The sequence below is a fragment of the Giraffa tippelskirchi genome, chromosome 6 (assembly GCF_054371585.1).
Source record: "Giraffa tippelskirchi isolate mGirTip1 chromosome 6, T2T-mGirTip1v1.2.pri, whole genome shotgun sequence".
In the NCBI taxonomy this organism is placed as follows: Eukaryota; Metazoa; Chordata; class Mammalia; order Artiodactyla; family Giraffidae; genus Giraffa; species Giraffa tippelskirchi.
The window spans coordinates 137,972,451-137,988,462 of NC_137280.1; the positions used below are offsets into that span (position 1 = coordinate 137,972,451).

Consider the following 16,012-nt stretch of genomic DNA (forward strand, 5'->3'; position numbering starts at 1 on the left):
CAACTAAGACCTGGTGCAGCCAAATAAATAAAAGAACTAGCTAAGCCAGTGGGGAGGCGGTGTTACAGGCAGAAGGATGACATCAAAGTCCCTATGACAGGTGGCCTTGGGCTTCACCTGTTGGACTCTTCACAGGTATGCAGGACCAGATTTGCCAGTCTGTGCAAGAAGGCTCCCCAGGATGTAGCCCCTAACACCCCTTTCAGAAAGCCCACTATGGAACTGGTGCTAGCATAAAACTCCATGTTTCCCACAAGAGGGGAGGATGGCCAGAGGCCTACGTGAGTGCCCTGGTGGTCTCCAGCAAGCCAGCAGGACAGACCCAGGTGTGTGAGCCCAGACAAAGTTGCAATGAGGTCATCTGTCTCAGCCAAGATAGGGGAGGGGTGCTTCCTGACAGCTGCTCTGAAGCCTTTTTCCCTCAATTTCCATTTTATAGCTCCTTGTTCCCTTGGTGGCTGGAGGCTGTGTCTCAAAAGAAGTCAGGCTGACATTGCCAGCTGTCATTATCATGCCTTTCCCCTGGATGAGATTGTCTGGTCACTTCCAACCTTTAGTACTGAGTCTCTCTGTGTTTATTCATTGCATGGATACTTATCAAGCATCTGCTGGGTGCTATGGTGGATGAGACTGAATCAGAAGAAAATCTGGGATGGTCTTTCCATCACTCAACTCATAGGTGACCCCACACAGCCCATCAACAAATGTTTGTAGAGTAGGGACAGGGGATTGAGATTAATGAATATTATTTAAAGCCCCAAATTTACCCACAACAGAACTGAATATGACAACATGTTCTATCCAAGATTTGTAGACAGAAGGAATAAGTGAGCTAAATTCTCATTAATCACACAAAGAAATCAATAGATACTGTCTAGAGTTGATAAATCAAGGAGCACAGGTAATAAAGCTTTGACAGGAACCATCAGGGGATGATGAGTAAGAGCCTTCAGATGTCTGGAGCCCAACGTCCAGAGATGAAATTCCATTTCTATTGCTTCCCAACTGTGTGACCTTGGAGCAGATGACTTCTCTACATCTTACTTTTCCCACCTGTACAATGGGCATAAGGTTGGTGCTTACCTCATGGGGGCTGTGGTAAGCACTTAGGGAAACAATGTATATAAAAAGTTTAGCACAGGGGCTTGGCACGTGGCAAGCACTCAATAAATGTTAGCCAAGGCTGAAAGCAGAAAGAGTTTCAAAAAGGTTGATCTGTAGGGAATAGGACGTAGGTGGAGGTTCGTGCTGGGGGAGAGGGCAGTTAATGTTTATTATAAGTTCTCTGAACTGTTAAATTTTGTGACCATATGCATACACCTCCTCACTGAATATAAAACTTTAAAATATTCATACAAACCGGGTGATTACTGTAGAAAACCAGACATTGACTGAACTTTTCTGGCTTGATTATCTGCTCATTCAAGCTCCTCCCACTCCTCCACCTAATTTTCAGCATCAGTTTCCCTCATCCCCACCCTTTTTTGTTCCCTTGGTTTCTGTTTTTCTGTTATCAGACTGTCACCCGCTCTTTTTTTCCTTTTCTAAAAATTTGTTTATTTTTAATTGAAGGCTAATTGCTTTACAGTACTGTGTTGTTTCTGCCATACATCAACACAAATCAGCCTATCACCCACTCCTAACTGTTCTCATAGCACTTGGTGTCCGTATTTGCTTGTTGCAGCTACCATAACAAAATACCACAGAGTGGGTAGTTTAAATACAAAAAGTTCTTTTCTCATAGTTCTGGAGGCTAAAAATCCAAGATCAAGGTGCTGGTAGGTTTGGTTTCTGCTGAGGCCTCACTCCTTGGCTTGCTTCTCACTGTATCCTCACATAGTCATTCCTCTGTGCACATATCCTGGGTGTCTCTCTGTATGTCCGTATTTTCTCTTCTTAGAAGGATACCCGTCACATTGGATTTGGACTCACTCTAACGGCCTCATTTTAACTTAATTACCTCTTGAAAGGCCCTGTCTCCAAATACAGATTCTGAAGTACCAGGGAGTTAGGGCTTCAACATGTGAATTTGGAGAGCATGCAATTCAGCCCATAACAATGTCCTCGAGCTCTTTGGCTCCCTGGGGCCCAGGAGCCTGTGGCAATTATATTATAAGGCCCAGAGCCAAATATCAGGTATATGTCTGGGATAGACAGAACCACCTGGGCTTGCAGACTGTGGCATCTACCACAAGGTGAGTGATCTCAGGGGTTCCTAGAAATGTCCACATCCCTCTCCAAGTCCTTCACACCTATTCAGATGTGTGATCGCTCATCATATGAAGGTCCTAGGACTCAGGGCACCAGGACTCCTCCTAGACTCTTTCACTACTGCTCTGTGACTGTGGACAAGTCACAGTCTTCCCTTTTATGAGCCTGTGGACTTCCCTTTTCTGAGCCTGAATTCTCTCCTCAGAAAATGAAGTTGTTTTGTCCTAAAAGACTCAAATTTTAACTCCTGCTCCTCTTTCCTCAATCTTCACAGTCTAGGAAGCTTGAGCACTTGTCTTCTGGTCTCTGAGACAGTGGTGTGTGTCCAACTCCACTATCCAGAGACTCCTCTGCTCTTGGTGAGACAGGTGCCCTCCCAACCCCCCGCTGCTACAAGATCTGGAGGTTGCACCCAGCCTGCCTCTGTCTATCCTTCCTCTGGTTTTCCTCTGGGGGTGGGTGAGTGAGTGACCCAGACCTAACCAGTGAGTCTCAGTCCTGGGATTTTTAATGAAGTTATTGAAAAAAAGAAGTCAGCTTCTCCTGGCATTGCTAGTTTGCAGGATAATATAAACTTGGAGCTCCCAGCAGGCACCCAGTCACCTGGAGAGAGTGAGTTGCCTGAGGGCAAAGAACCTATAAAGAAGTGGAGTTGAGAAAGTTTCTGTGGCTTCATGACATCCTTTAGACACCTGGATCTTGCTGTACCTGAAGGCAAACTACCCTTGACTTTGAAACTAAATAAAGCAGCAAATTTCTTTCCTTTTTTTTTTACAAAATGTATTTATTTTTATTGAAGTATGCATGCGTGTGTGCTAAGTCACTTCAGTCATGTCTGACTTTTTGCAACGCTATGGACAGTAGCCCCCCAGGTTCTTCTGTCCATGGGATTCTCCAGACAAGAATACTGGAGTGGGTTGCCACGCCCTCCTCCAAGGAATCTTCCCAACCCAGCGATCAAACCTGAGTCTCTTGTATCTCCTGCATTGGTAGGTGGGTTTGTCCTCTGGGAAGCCGTGTTGAAGTATAGTTGATTTATAACGCTGTGTTAGTTTCAGGTGTATAGTCAAGTGATTCAGTTTAAAACATATATAAATACACACACATATTTTTTCAGATTGTTTTTCATTATCAGTTACTAAAAGATACTGAGTAGAGTATACAGTATATCCTACTGTGCTATACAGTAGATCCTTGCTGTTTATCTATTTCATTTTAATTTTTATATATAGTAGTGAAAAGTGAAAGTATAGTCGCTCAGTTGTATCCGACTCTTTGCGACCCCATGGACTGTAGCCTACCAGGCTCCTCCGTCCATGGGATTTTCCAGGCCAGCCAGAGTACTGGAGTGGGCTGCCATTTCCTCCTCCAGAGGATCTTCCCACATTGTAGGCAGATGCTTTACCATGTGAGCCACCAGGGAAGTCCTATATATAGCAGTATGTATATGTTAATCCCAAACTTCTAATCTATCCCTCCCTCCCTTCTCCCTCCCCCTTCCCCTTTGGAAACCAAAAGTTTATTTTCTATGTCTGTGAGTCTTTTTCTCTTTTGTAGATAAGTTCATTTGTATCATTTTTGGGGATTCCACGTATAAGTAATATGATATTTGTTTTTGTCTGACTTACTTCATTCAGTATGACAATCTCTAGGTCCATCCATGTTGCTGCAAATGGCATTATATCCTTCTTTTTTATGGTTATAATATTCCATAATACTATGACCACCATATTATGGTCATAATATTCCATTATGGACTTCCCAAGTGGCTCAGTGGTAAAGATTCTGCCTGCCAATGCAGGAGACTCAGGGGATGAGGGTTCGATTCCTGCCTTGAGAAGATCCCCTGAAGCAGGAAATGGCAACCCACTCCAGTATTCTTGCCTGGAGAATTCCATGGACAGAGGAGCCTGGTGAGCTGCAGTCTATGGGGTCACAAAGAGTTGGACATGACTGAGCAACTGAGTGAAAACAATATTTCACATCTTCTTTATCCACTCATCTGTCGGTGGATATGTAGGTTGTTTCCATGTCTTGGCTGTTATAAGTAGTGCTGCAATGAACTATAGGGTGCATGTATCTTTTCAAATTAGAGTTTTCCTCTTTTCTGGATATATAGTCTTTCCTTCTTTTTGCCGTTATTTATTTGTTTATTGCCCATATCTTTTTTGAACTGATTTTTTGCCACTTTCTGAGGAGGAATCTTGTCTTTAAACATTGTTTACCTTCAAGAAAATCTTTCCCATGTTCTTTATTTTTCTTATCAAACTCTTACACAGCCTTCAGGATCCACTCAAAAATCACCTCCCTATGACCTCTTCTATGGCCACCAAGAAAAATTAGAGTTTCCCTCCTTTGCACTGTCATGGCAGCACGTACATTCCTCCAATAAAGCACCAATTTACATCACGTTTTTCCATAGTTATTCAGATCCCTCTGTTTAAATGCTTGTTTGTCTTTGAACCCTCAGTGCCTGGATCCAGGGATAGCACACAGTTTGCATTTGATGAATGAGGGAATGAATGAGTATGTAACCTGAATCCTTCTGCTGTGACATCAGCTCTCATTTTGGTTGCTCAGAAGAAATAGAAACCAATTTGTCACTCTGCTCTGCACGGATTAGTCACAGTTTAATCAACTACAGAGTGGCGTGATGTATTTACTGAGTTAAGTAAATGTTTGAAAAAAAAACAACAATTCCAATTTTAATGCTGAATTGTCAGTGCTTTTATACACTTACCCACCCACCCCCCTTGCTACTCACGTGTCTTGTACTTACTCGGGAGACCACGAGGCCACACAGTGTAGTAAGTAGACTTGGAGGTCGGAGAGCTGCATTCTTGTGCCCAGTTTTCTCCAGGAATGTGTGGAGCTCATCTTCACCCTGAAGGGGCTGGACTAAATCAGGACTTGAAATGCCCAAGACTCACAAGAACTACAGTGTCGGCTTGGCCTCAGTGACCACTCAACCCCAGTTTGTTATGGCCATGTAGAAAGACAGGCCCAGTGATGCCAGATCTTACAATTTTTAAGAGAATTTGGGAGTGTAAGGTTTTTATATAAAATGAGTGCTTTAAAAATATTATGTAGACATAGGCTATGAAGATTCAGGTACTCTCAAACATTGCTGTTGGGAGTGCAAAAAGATTTGACCCCTATGGTGAGGAACTTGTCAAAATTTTTCGAAACTACAGCTGCATTTACCCTTTGACCCAGCATAGCCTAATTCTAAGGATTTCCTCCGAAGATTCACCTCCACACTACAGAATAAGGTAGACACATAGTTACTTATTATGACATTATTTTAATAGCCCCAAATTGAAAACAACTTCAAGTCTCTTTTTGAGATTTGGGGAACTGTTGAACTTTGGTTTATTCACACACACTGTGGAGTACTTTACAACTGGAAAAAAGAATGGACTCTCTCTCTGTATTTATATGGCTAGATCTCCAGGATCATTTACGTGATAAAAGCGAAGTGTAGCACCCTGTAGAGAAAAGTGCTCTTCAAACTCAAATCCCCAGCTGAGGACAGAGAATTTTTGCAAAGCCCACTGTATTGATTCTCTTCTAACTCTCCCTGCACCTGGGGGTATGGGCTGTGTGTGTGTTTCTGCACGTGCGCGTGTCCCCATGGTAAGTGGCTGGGACCTGTCCTACAGATCTCCTACAGGGGACAAGCACTGTCCAGAGGGCCGTTGGCCAGACCAGTGTTCCATTAGAGCAGCCTAGAGGAGTCATACAAGTCTAATGTTGCAGAAAGACTGTTGAACTGGATTTCAACAGTATTAAGTTCTAATAGCAATTCTGCCCCCAACTGCCATGAAGACCTTTCTCCTTCTTTCCACCAAATACAATTGCTATTTGTATGTTCATTTTTATAATGTCCTTTCTACCACATGCCTTGAGAACCCCATCAACAGTATGAAAAGGCAAAAAGATAGGACACTGAAAGACGAACTTCCCAGGTTGGTGGTGCCCAAGATGCTACTGGAGATCAGGGGAGAAATAACTCCAGAAAGAATGAAGAGACAGAGCCAAAGCAAAAACAACACCCAGTTGTGGATGTGACTGGTAATAGAAGCAAAGTCCGATGCTATAAAGAGCAATATTGCACAGGAACCTGGAATGTTAGGTCCATGAATCAAGGCAAATTGGAAGTGGTCAAACAGAAGATGGCAAGAGTGAACATCAACATTTTAGGAACCAGTGAACTAAAATGGACTGGAACGGGTGGATTTAACTCAGATGACCATTATATTTACTACTGCGGGAAAGAATCCCTTAGAAGAAATGGAGTAGCCATCATAGTCAATAAAAGAATCTGAAATGTAGTTGCTGCTGCTGCTGCTAAGTCGCTTCAGTCGTGTCCGACTCTGTGCGACCCCACAGATGGCAGCCCACCAGGCTCCGCCATCCCTAGGATTCTCCAGGCAAGAATACTGGAGTGGGTTGCCATTTCCTTCTCCAGTGCATGAAAGGGAAAAGTGAAAGTGAAGTCGCTCAGTCATGTCCGACTCTTAGCGACCCCATGGACTGTAGCCTACCAGGCTCCTCCGTCCATGGGATTTTCCAAGCAAGAGTACTGGAGTGGGGTTCCATTGCCTTCTCTGCAATCTCAAAAACGACAGAATAAACTCTATTCATTTCCAAGGCAAACCATTCAATATCACAGTAACCCAAATCTATGCCCCGACCAGTAATGCTGAAGAAGCTGAAGTTGAATGGTTCTATGAAGACCTATAAGACCTTCTAGAACTAACATCCCCAGAAGATGTCCTTTTCATTATAGGGGACTGGAACGCAAAAGTAGGAAGTTAAGAAACACTTGGAGTAACAGGCAAATTTGGCCTTGGAGTACAGAATGAAGCAGGGGAAAGGCTCGTAGAGTTTTGCCAAGAGAACACACTGGTCATAGCAAACACCCTCTTCCAACATCACAAGAGAAGACTCTACACATGGACATCACCAAATGGTCAATACCAAAATCAGATTGATTATATTCTTTGCATCCAAAGATGGAGAAGCTCTATACAGTCAGCAAAAAACAAGACTGGGAGCTGACTGTGGCTCAGATCATGAACTCCTTATTGCCAAATTCAAACTTAAATTGAAGAAAGTAGAGAAAACCATTAGACCATTCAGATGTGACCTAAATCAAATCCCTTACGATTATACAGTGGAAGTGACAAATAGATTCAAGGGATTAGATCTGATAGAGTGCCTGAAGAACTATGGACAGAAGTTCGTGACATAGTATAGGAGGCGGTCATCAAGACCATCCCCAAGAAAAAGAAATGCAAAAAGGCAAAATGGTTGTCTGAGGAGGCCTTACAAATAGCTGTGAAAAGAAGAGAAGTGAAAAGTAAAGGAGAAAAGCATAAGGAAAGAGTTGAAGCAGAGTTCCAAAGAATATCAAGGAGAGATAAGAAAGCCTTCCTCAATGATCAGTGCAAAGAAATAGAGGAAAACAATAGAATGGGAAAGACTAGAGATCTTGTCAAGGAAATAAGAGATACCAAGGGAACATTTCATGCAAAGATGGGCACAATAAAGGACAGAAATGGTATGGACCTAACAGAAGCAGAAGATATTAAGAAGAGGTGGCAAGAATACACAGAACAACTATACAAAAAAGATCTTCATGACCCAGATAATCACCATGATATGATCACTCACCTAGAGCCAGACATCCTGTAATGCGAAGTCAAGTGAGCCTTAGGAAGCATCATTATGAACAAAGCTAGTGGAAGTGATGGAATTCCAGTTGAGTTATTTCAAATCCTGAAAGATGATGGTGTGAAAGTGCTGCACTCAATATGCCAGAAAATTTGGAAAACTCAGCAGTGGTCACAGGACTGGAAAAGGTCAGTTTTCATTTCAATCCCAAAGAAAGGCAATGCCAAAGAATGCTCAAACTACCACACAATTGCACTCATCTCACACGCTAGTAAAGTAATGCTCAAAATTCTCCAAGCCAGGCTTCAACAGTACGTGAACTGTGAACTTCCAGATGTTCAAGCTGGATTTGGAAAAGGCAGAGGAACCAGAGATCAAATTGCCAACATCCGTTGAATTATCGAAAAAGCAAGAGAGTTCCAGAAAAACATCTATTTCTGCTTTATTGACTATGCAAAGCCTTTGTGTGGATCACCACAAACTGTGGAAAATTCTTCAAGAGGCGGGAATACCAGACCACCTAACCTGCCTCTTGAGAAATCTGTACGCAGGTCAGGAAGCAACAGTTAGAACTGGACATGTAACAACAGACTGGTTCCAAATCAGGAAAGGAGTATGTCAAGACTGTCACCCTGCTTATTTAACTTATATGTAGAGTACATCATGAGAAATGCTGGGCTGGATGAAGCACAAGCTGGAATCAAGATTGCCGGGAGAAATATCAATAACCTCAGATATGCAGATGACACCAACCTTATGGCAGAAAGTGAAGAAGAACTAAAGAGCCTCTTGATGAAAGTGAGAGAGGAGAGTGAAAAAGTTGGCTTAAAGCTCAACGTTCAGAAAACTAAGATCATGGCATCTGGTCCCATCACTTCATGGCAGATAGATGGACAAACAGTGGAAACAGTGACAGACTTTATTTTGGCGGGCTCCAAAATCACTGCACAAGGTGACTGCAGCTATGAAATTAAAAAATGTTTGCTCCTTGGGAGAAAAGTTATGTCTAACCTAGACAGCATATTGAAAAGCAGAGACATTACTTTGCCAGCAAAGGTCCATCTAGTCAAGGCTATGGTTTTCCCAGTACTCCTGTATGGATGTGAGAGTTGGACCATAAAGAAAGCTGAGTGCTGAAGAATTGATGCTTTTGAACTGTGGTGTTGGAGAAGACTCTTGAGAGTCCCTTGGATTGCAAGGAGATCCAACCAGTGCATCCTAAAGGAAATCAGTCCTGAATATTCATTGGAGGGACTGATGTTGAAGCTGAAACTCCAATACTTTGGCCACCTGATGTGAAGAGCTGACTCATTGGAAAAAACCCTGATTCTGGGAAAGATTGAAGGCAGGAGGAGAAGGGGATGGCAGAGGATGAGATGGTTGGATGGCATCACCGACTCAGTGGACATGAATTTGAGTAAGCTCCGGGAGTTGGTGGTGGACAGGGAGGCCTGACGTGCTGCAGTCCATGAGGTCGCAAAGAGTCGGACATGACTGAGTGACTAAACTAAACCGAACTTCTACCATTAGACCATGAGTCCTGGGAGACCATAAATGATCTGTTTGCCCGCTTGTCATAGTGCCTGGCATGTAGTATGTTCTCAGTAATATCTACTGAATGAATGACTAAAGAACGAAATGGATGATGGACATAAAGAACTTAGCATAGTGCCCAGGCACGGTTGTCTTCAATTACAGGTGGTAGTAGCTTACTTAATGTTAGAATGGTGATGCCTGTAAGTTGTATGACTTTAGGCAGCCTTAAATCCCAAGTTGGTTTTCTTGTCTGGGTTATGGATACAGTGTTGTTTTGAGTATTAATAAGATAACATAGGCAAATCACTCAGGATATGGTTTGGCACATAAAAGATAATTAGCAATGGTTATTACTAGAGAGGAACAGTGCAAAATAAATTGAAGAATCAGGCAAATCCCTAGATTGATGGTGAGATGCTTTAAAAGGCATTGCTCAGCCTCTCTTTGCAGCTTCCGCTGTCCTCTTACGTAGGCAGCCATTCATTCATTAAAATGTGCTGGTTGAACAGATACTATGCTGGGCACCGTGCCAGCTGCTAAGAGTAGTAGCAAAAAAATGAGTAATTAACGAGTCTGGGTTTCTTTTGGGGTGATGAAAATATTCTAAAACTGATTGTGGTGGTGGTTACACACAGCTCTGTGAATATACTAAAATTCATTGAATTGGATACTTGAAGTGGGTAAATGAGTTGAATGGCATGTGAATAATATCTCAGTAAAGCTGTTGTTAAAAAGAAACGACAGGAACAGTAGATCTGTGTCTACCTCTTCCTACTTGGGCAAGTTATGTCACCTCTCTACTTTGAAGTGGTAAAGAACCTGCCTGCAATGCAGGAAACTTGGGAGACATGGGTTTAATCCCTGGGTCAGAAAGATTCCCTGGAGAAGGAAATGGCAATCCACTCCAGTATTCTTGCCTGGGAAATCCCATGGGTAGAGGAGCCTGGGGCTATAGTCCACGGGGTCACAAAGAGTCATACATGACTGAGCATGCCGGGTGGAGACCTGGAAAATAGGAATAATAAGCAAACTTAACTCAGAGAGTTTTGGCGAGAATTAAAAGAAAGAATGTAATGTGCAAACTTAGAGTTGGGTGTGTAACAAGAGAGCTCCATCAATGTTAGCTAACAGGATCCCCATCATCTTTATTAATATGTAAATGCTAAAATAGAAATTACACGAGTAGTGTGGGGAAAATAACCCTAGTAGTATGGGCTCTTAGCTCTACTGCATGGCAGTGGGGAAGTGGGGGGAAGGGAAGGAGTCAGCGAGGAGGTGAGGGAGGAGCAGATAACATCTAATCTGGGAAAGAATCCATCCACACCGATGTAAAGGGCAGCCCTGGAAGAGGGAACAGCATGAGCAAGGGCATGGGGTGAGAGACCACTAGGTGAAGGTGACGAACTACTAGCAGTTTTACACAGAATTCGAGGCCAGCAGCTTGAACTCCATTGTGAAGACAATGGGGAGATCACCAGCGGGAAGTAACGTGGCAAGCCTGGGTACCAGTATAGTCACTACAGTGGGAGTATGGACTTTTAAGAGATGATGGACTGAAGTGGTGGAGAAGTTAGGCGACTACTGCAGCAATTCAAGTGAGAGATGATAAATGCTTTAACTTGTACTCTAAGCCCACGGTATCAAGGCCAAGGCCCTTTTGATCATAAGGGACAGAGACTCACTCATAAATCCAAGGAAAGGCTATATATACATCAGGCAACCCCACAGAAGCCTTAGAGCAGGGATCTGGATCTGGGAAGGCATCCCAGAAACCTTGACTTGAACTAGGAAGCCAGGAGCCAAGGCGGTTATCTCATGATTAACTCTTTCAGCATCCCTGCTCCTCTGTCTTCTCTTTTAAAACTAATACACTTCTTGTGTTATTGGTGGTTTCTGCTTTCCCATAACTTCTCCTTGTGTGTGCCCCAAGAGTAGTCTCCACCCCAATGCCACTTGAACTTCCATCTTCAGGGACCACGACCAGCTGCCTTCTCTCTGTGCCACTTAGTTCCAATTTCTAAGACAAAATCTGAATGGCTATGCTCATCCTTTTGATTCAAGTCAGGCAAATCATGGTCCAAGGGCCTGCCAATAAGTGAGGCTGGAGCACAAGGTAAAGAAATTGGCCATTTGAGATAGCAGAGCTCTGATCACGGATTCTTGCAGTCACCTGAAATATGTCTTATATAGTAAGCCTAGAGGGGAAGGGATACATTTAAAATTTATTAGGCAATAAAATCAGTGTTATTAGGTAATTGTTCAAATGTGGGAGGTGAGCTGGAATGAAGGCAGGGATGAATGACATCAGGAGTTGGCCTGGGTAACTGGGCGATCTCTCAGCTCTACCTTCCTCTCTGGTGGTGGTGTCCTCAGGTTCTCAGGAAGCTTCTCCACTTGACCCAAAACCTCAGCAGAGAATGCATGATTATTCAAAACCTCAGCAGAGAATGCATGATTATTCCAGGCTGGGAAATGTGAGGCATGTTTGCTACGAGGACACTGGGAAGAGTATAGGGTAACAACCAGGACAGTGCAGTACTCTGCGACTAGAAACAGTGGTGTGCTATCCAGCCCTAAGCCTGAAGGGGGCGGGGGGGCAGTTCTCAGAATCCAGAGAGGAGGCCTGCCTGACCAGAGCTGTGGTCTTTAGCAGTTTACACAGCCAGCCTTTGACATAATCCCAATAAGGAAGCTGCGGAAAGAAATTGCCTTACCTGACTCTTCTCCCTCCCTTAGGTATCCTGCCCTGGCTCCCCAAGGGTTGCCCCAACAGGAAGATAGAGGGCAAGGAAGCCCACTGAGGTATGTTATATAGCCTCCTTGGGGTGGGGAGGAACAAGGGTAAGACATCCAGTGTGCTCTTCATCATGGGTGTGGAAGGAACCACTACTTCTTGATAAAAGTCACAAAATCTAAACGCGATTGTTCTGCTTTGCCTTGGGTAGGTCAGAAATCCATCCCTGCACCAATCCCTGTAGTAGGAGCAGAGAGCATACTCTGATTGGCTAAGCCAGAAGCTAAGGGTGGAGTCAGCTCTGATCCAACCTCCCAGCTGAGATACAGGAAGGCAAATCCCCAAAGAATAATCAGGGTGTAGTTAATTGACCCGATGAAAAGAACAGATGTTCGCTACTGCCCATAACGGAACTCAGGGAGGATTTCTGATCGAGGATGGGAGGTGGGGGTGAAATGTGGAGAGCGGTAGTGTTCCTGTTGGACTGATTAGGGGAAGAGATCAGTGTGCCCTGCTGAATGAGTGAGCCTGGCAGTAAGGGATGGAGCTGCCCCTCTCCATGCCCCAGTTCCCTAGCAGGGGCAAAAGCTAACATTCTGTGGCTCCAGTGCTCACCAGCAAGTTGTTAAGTAACAAGTTCAGCCTCTCATCAAGAGCGCAGATGTCACTGGTGAAGACTACCAAGTCTTCAAATATTTTTTTGACATGCACACACTGCTATATTTATTTATTTTTGGCTGTGCTGGGTCTTCTTTGCTGCATGGGGGCTTTCTCTAGTTGCAGAGAGTGGAGGCTGCTCTCTAGTTGTGGTGCATAGGCTTCTCATTGTGGTGGCTTCTCTTGTTGCAGAGCACAGCTCTAGGTGCGTGGGCTTCAGTAGTTGCAGCATGTGGGCTCAGTAGTTGTAACTTTCTGGCTGTAGGGCACATGGGCTTCAGTAGTGTGGCACAGGGGCTCATTAGTGGTGACTCACAGGCCCTAGAGGGTGCAAGCTTCAGTAGTTATGGCACATGGGCTTAGTTGTTCTGTGGCATGTGGAATCTTCCTGGACCAGGGATTGAACCCATGTCTCCTGCACTGACAGGTGGATTCCTATCCACTGTGCCACCAGGGAAGTCCAAGACCACCAAGTGTTGTTTTCTGAATTCATTCCTTGCAGTTAAAGACCTCTCCGGACCCACTGAAGTTTGCTGGAAGGTGCCACCTAGTGGAACATCCTATGACGTGCCACTTAGACCTAAGGAAACCTTAGAAGAGTTTTAGAGCCAAAAGTCATGAGCACTAGTTTGCTCAAACTTGGTCACAGATTGGAATCACCTAGGAATAACTGAGTCCTACCCTCAGAGGTTCTGACTTAATTGGTCTGGGGTGCATGGTGGGCATCCAGAGTTTAACAACGTCCCAGATGATTTTATGTGCAGCCAAAGTTAAGACCACTGGATTATAGAATACCCAATCTTTTGTTTTACAGAACACCTACAGACAATGACACTTCTCCAAGAGCCTCAGACTTCTAGGAAGCCCCTTCCCACTGCACCCCACCACATCTCTGTTTGTAATTTGTGCAACTTTTTTCTTTTATGCAAAAATGAAAAGCAACTATAGAGGAAACTCTGATATTTATTTTAGTGGCAGTGCTAGGAGGAGGATGGCTTCTTCTGCATCTGATATTTGCATCTGACCCTTCTGACTAATACTCTAAGATGTACCCACTCAATGACGTAGGATATTTGCTCTTTGAGATGTATGGCCTTCTCTTCTCTTTCAGATGATCGTATTCTGTTATACTTGAGGCCCCTTCTACATCCACTGTCTTGATCCAATAGCATTCCTTTATAGTTGGCAGAATAGGTTTAATTGGCATCTCAGTGTGGAAATGACAAAGTAGGCTCCAAGCAAGAGACAGGCAATTTTCTGTCTAGAGGTTATTTCAAATAGGCTTCCTGCAAACTCTTTCTTTTTATTCAAACCAGGAGCTGAAATGCCACTAAATGCACACACTGGACTGAAGCACCTTGTCTGGTTCCCCTTCTCCCATCCTACCTTGCAAGACTGAATCCCAGAATTTTAGAATTGAAAAACACCTTAACAAGCATCTGGTTCAAGTGCTTTATTTAATGCAATCATATTCTGTATTTATTGAGACAGCTCTAATTCCTGCTACCACATACACTCCTGGATCCATTCATGATAAACATGATGCTCAGAGAATTTGAGTGACAGGTCTGAAGCTGCAATGACGGTAAGGACAAAATCTGGACTGATCCAGGCTTATCAGAGCCATGTGGGGAAATTTCAACTGCAGGACTTGGGTTCTTTTGCTCTATATTTAGAAGTTTGAACTTGTTAAATGACCAGCCTGGTAGAGAGAGCAATTTGGGTTACTGACACCAGTGTTAATAAATTTTCTGAGTGCAGGTTTTAAAGAGGTGAATGTTTAATTGATGAATTGATTCATTTCCCAAATGTTTGTGAGGAACCTATTTGGGGTCAGGTACTGCATTAGGCATTGAGGGTAAGCTGGAGAGCAAAACAAACAAACAAAAACAAGATGCTCCCTGTCCTCATGGGGCTCACAGTCCAGTGGAGGAGACAGATATCAGTCACCCTGTAACTGGAAACACTGTGACTGTTAAGGAAAGCATTGCTAAGAGGTCACAGAACTGGGGAGCTTAGGCAGGTTTCTCTGAGAGTGTAGGACAACCTTGACCATCTTGCAGAAGAGGAGGGGCAAAAAGTCTTCAGGCTTGCACACACCAGAAGTCCAACATTCGGAATTTCCTGTGTTTTTCTTAGAGTCAAGGAGACTTCTCTCTCACCAGTTTGGAAATTATATTATGGAGTCACGATTATCCTCATTTCACCTATCAGGAAACTGAGGCTCAGAGTAGCTAAGGCACTTGGCCAAGGTTAAACAGTGTTAGAAGTGGACTGGTTATCACACTAACACCTCCTGACTTGCTGATCCATTTCACTTTCACATGCCCTTAGCTCAGCCTAGGCCAGACCAACCTGAGGGTAGAGCCCTTGACAAATGGGGTCAACTACATTAAGAAAGCCAAGGTGAGGCCATCGAGAAGGAAAGGTTTTTGTATCCTCATAAGGAAGGCTGATGGCTTGCACCTATCTTGTCATCTCTCTTCCAACTGACCCTTCTTGCTGAAGGCTGTCTGGGTATACTGAAAATCTGCCTGTTGCTGATGGCAAGTGGAAAACTGAAGAGTGCACAAGACAATAAGCAAATCATAAAAATAAAGGGGAAAAAAAGAAACGGAAGTAAAGATGGGAAGATAGGGGGAAAGAGGAGACACCAACCATTCATCAGATGTGTGCATTCAACCCTTTCTATGTGCCAGGCATGCAGGATGTGGGGACAGAGCAAGAATGAGCCATTGAAATCTCAGCCCCACGCAGCTGACATTCTATTTGGAGAAGCTCAGTAATGAACAAGTCAACAAGCAAATGCATAAAACTATCACTCAGAGGGATATGCACTATGAAGAGAATGGAGCAAGATATAAAGTAGAAGGGCACCATGTTTGGGTGGGTGTTGAGGGAGGGTCTCTGTGAGGAGGGAGGTCTTTAAGCTGAGATCAGAAAGCTGAGAGAGAGCAACAATGGTGGAAGATCCAGGGAAAGAGAGGCAAGGGCTAGTTCAAAGCCTTTGCGGCTAGAATGAGCATAAAGCATTCAAGGACCAGAAAGAAGGTGGGTGTGGCTGGTTTAGAGTGAGTGACAAGGAGCATGATGAACGAGATGGGAGAGGCTAGAGCTGGAGGTGGAGGTTTTTGCCATGTAGCCGAAATTCTGTTCCTCCTTCCCCAGTGTACCTCTGGATGCTGAACTTTTACT

At 43.9% G+C, this 16,012-nt stretch overlaps 1 long non-coding RNA gene across 1 annotated transcript in view; it reads left to right on the plus strand.

Moving 5' to 3' along the window:
- Positions 1–15,431, plus strand: part of LOC145508736 (uncharacterized) — a 114,614-nt gene extending 99,183 nt beyond the window's left edge. The window contains exons 7-8 of the long non-coding RNA XR_014055579.1: positions 12,163–12,228; positions 13,632–15,431. This is a non-coding gene — a long non-coding RNA (uncharacterized LOC145508736). The remainder of the gene's footprint in view (positions 1–12,162; positions 12,229–13,631) is intronic.
- Positions 15,432–16,012: the final 581 nt, after the last annotated feature.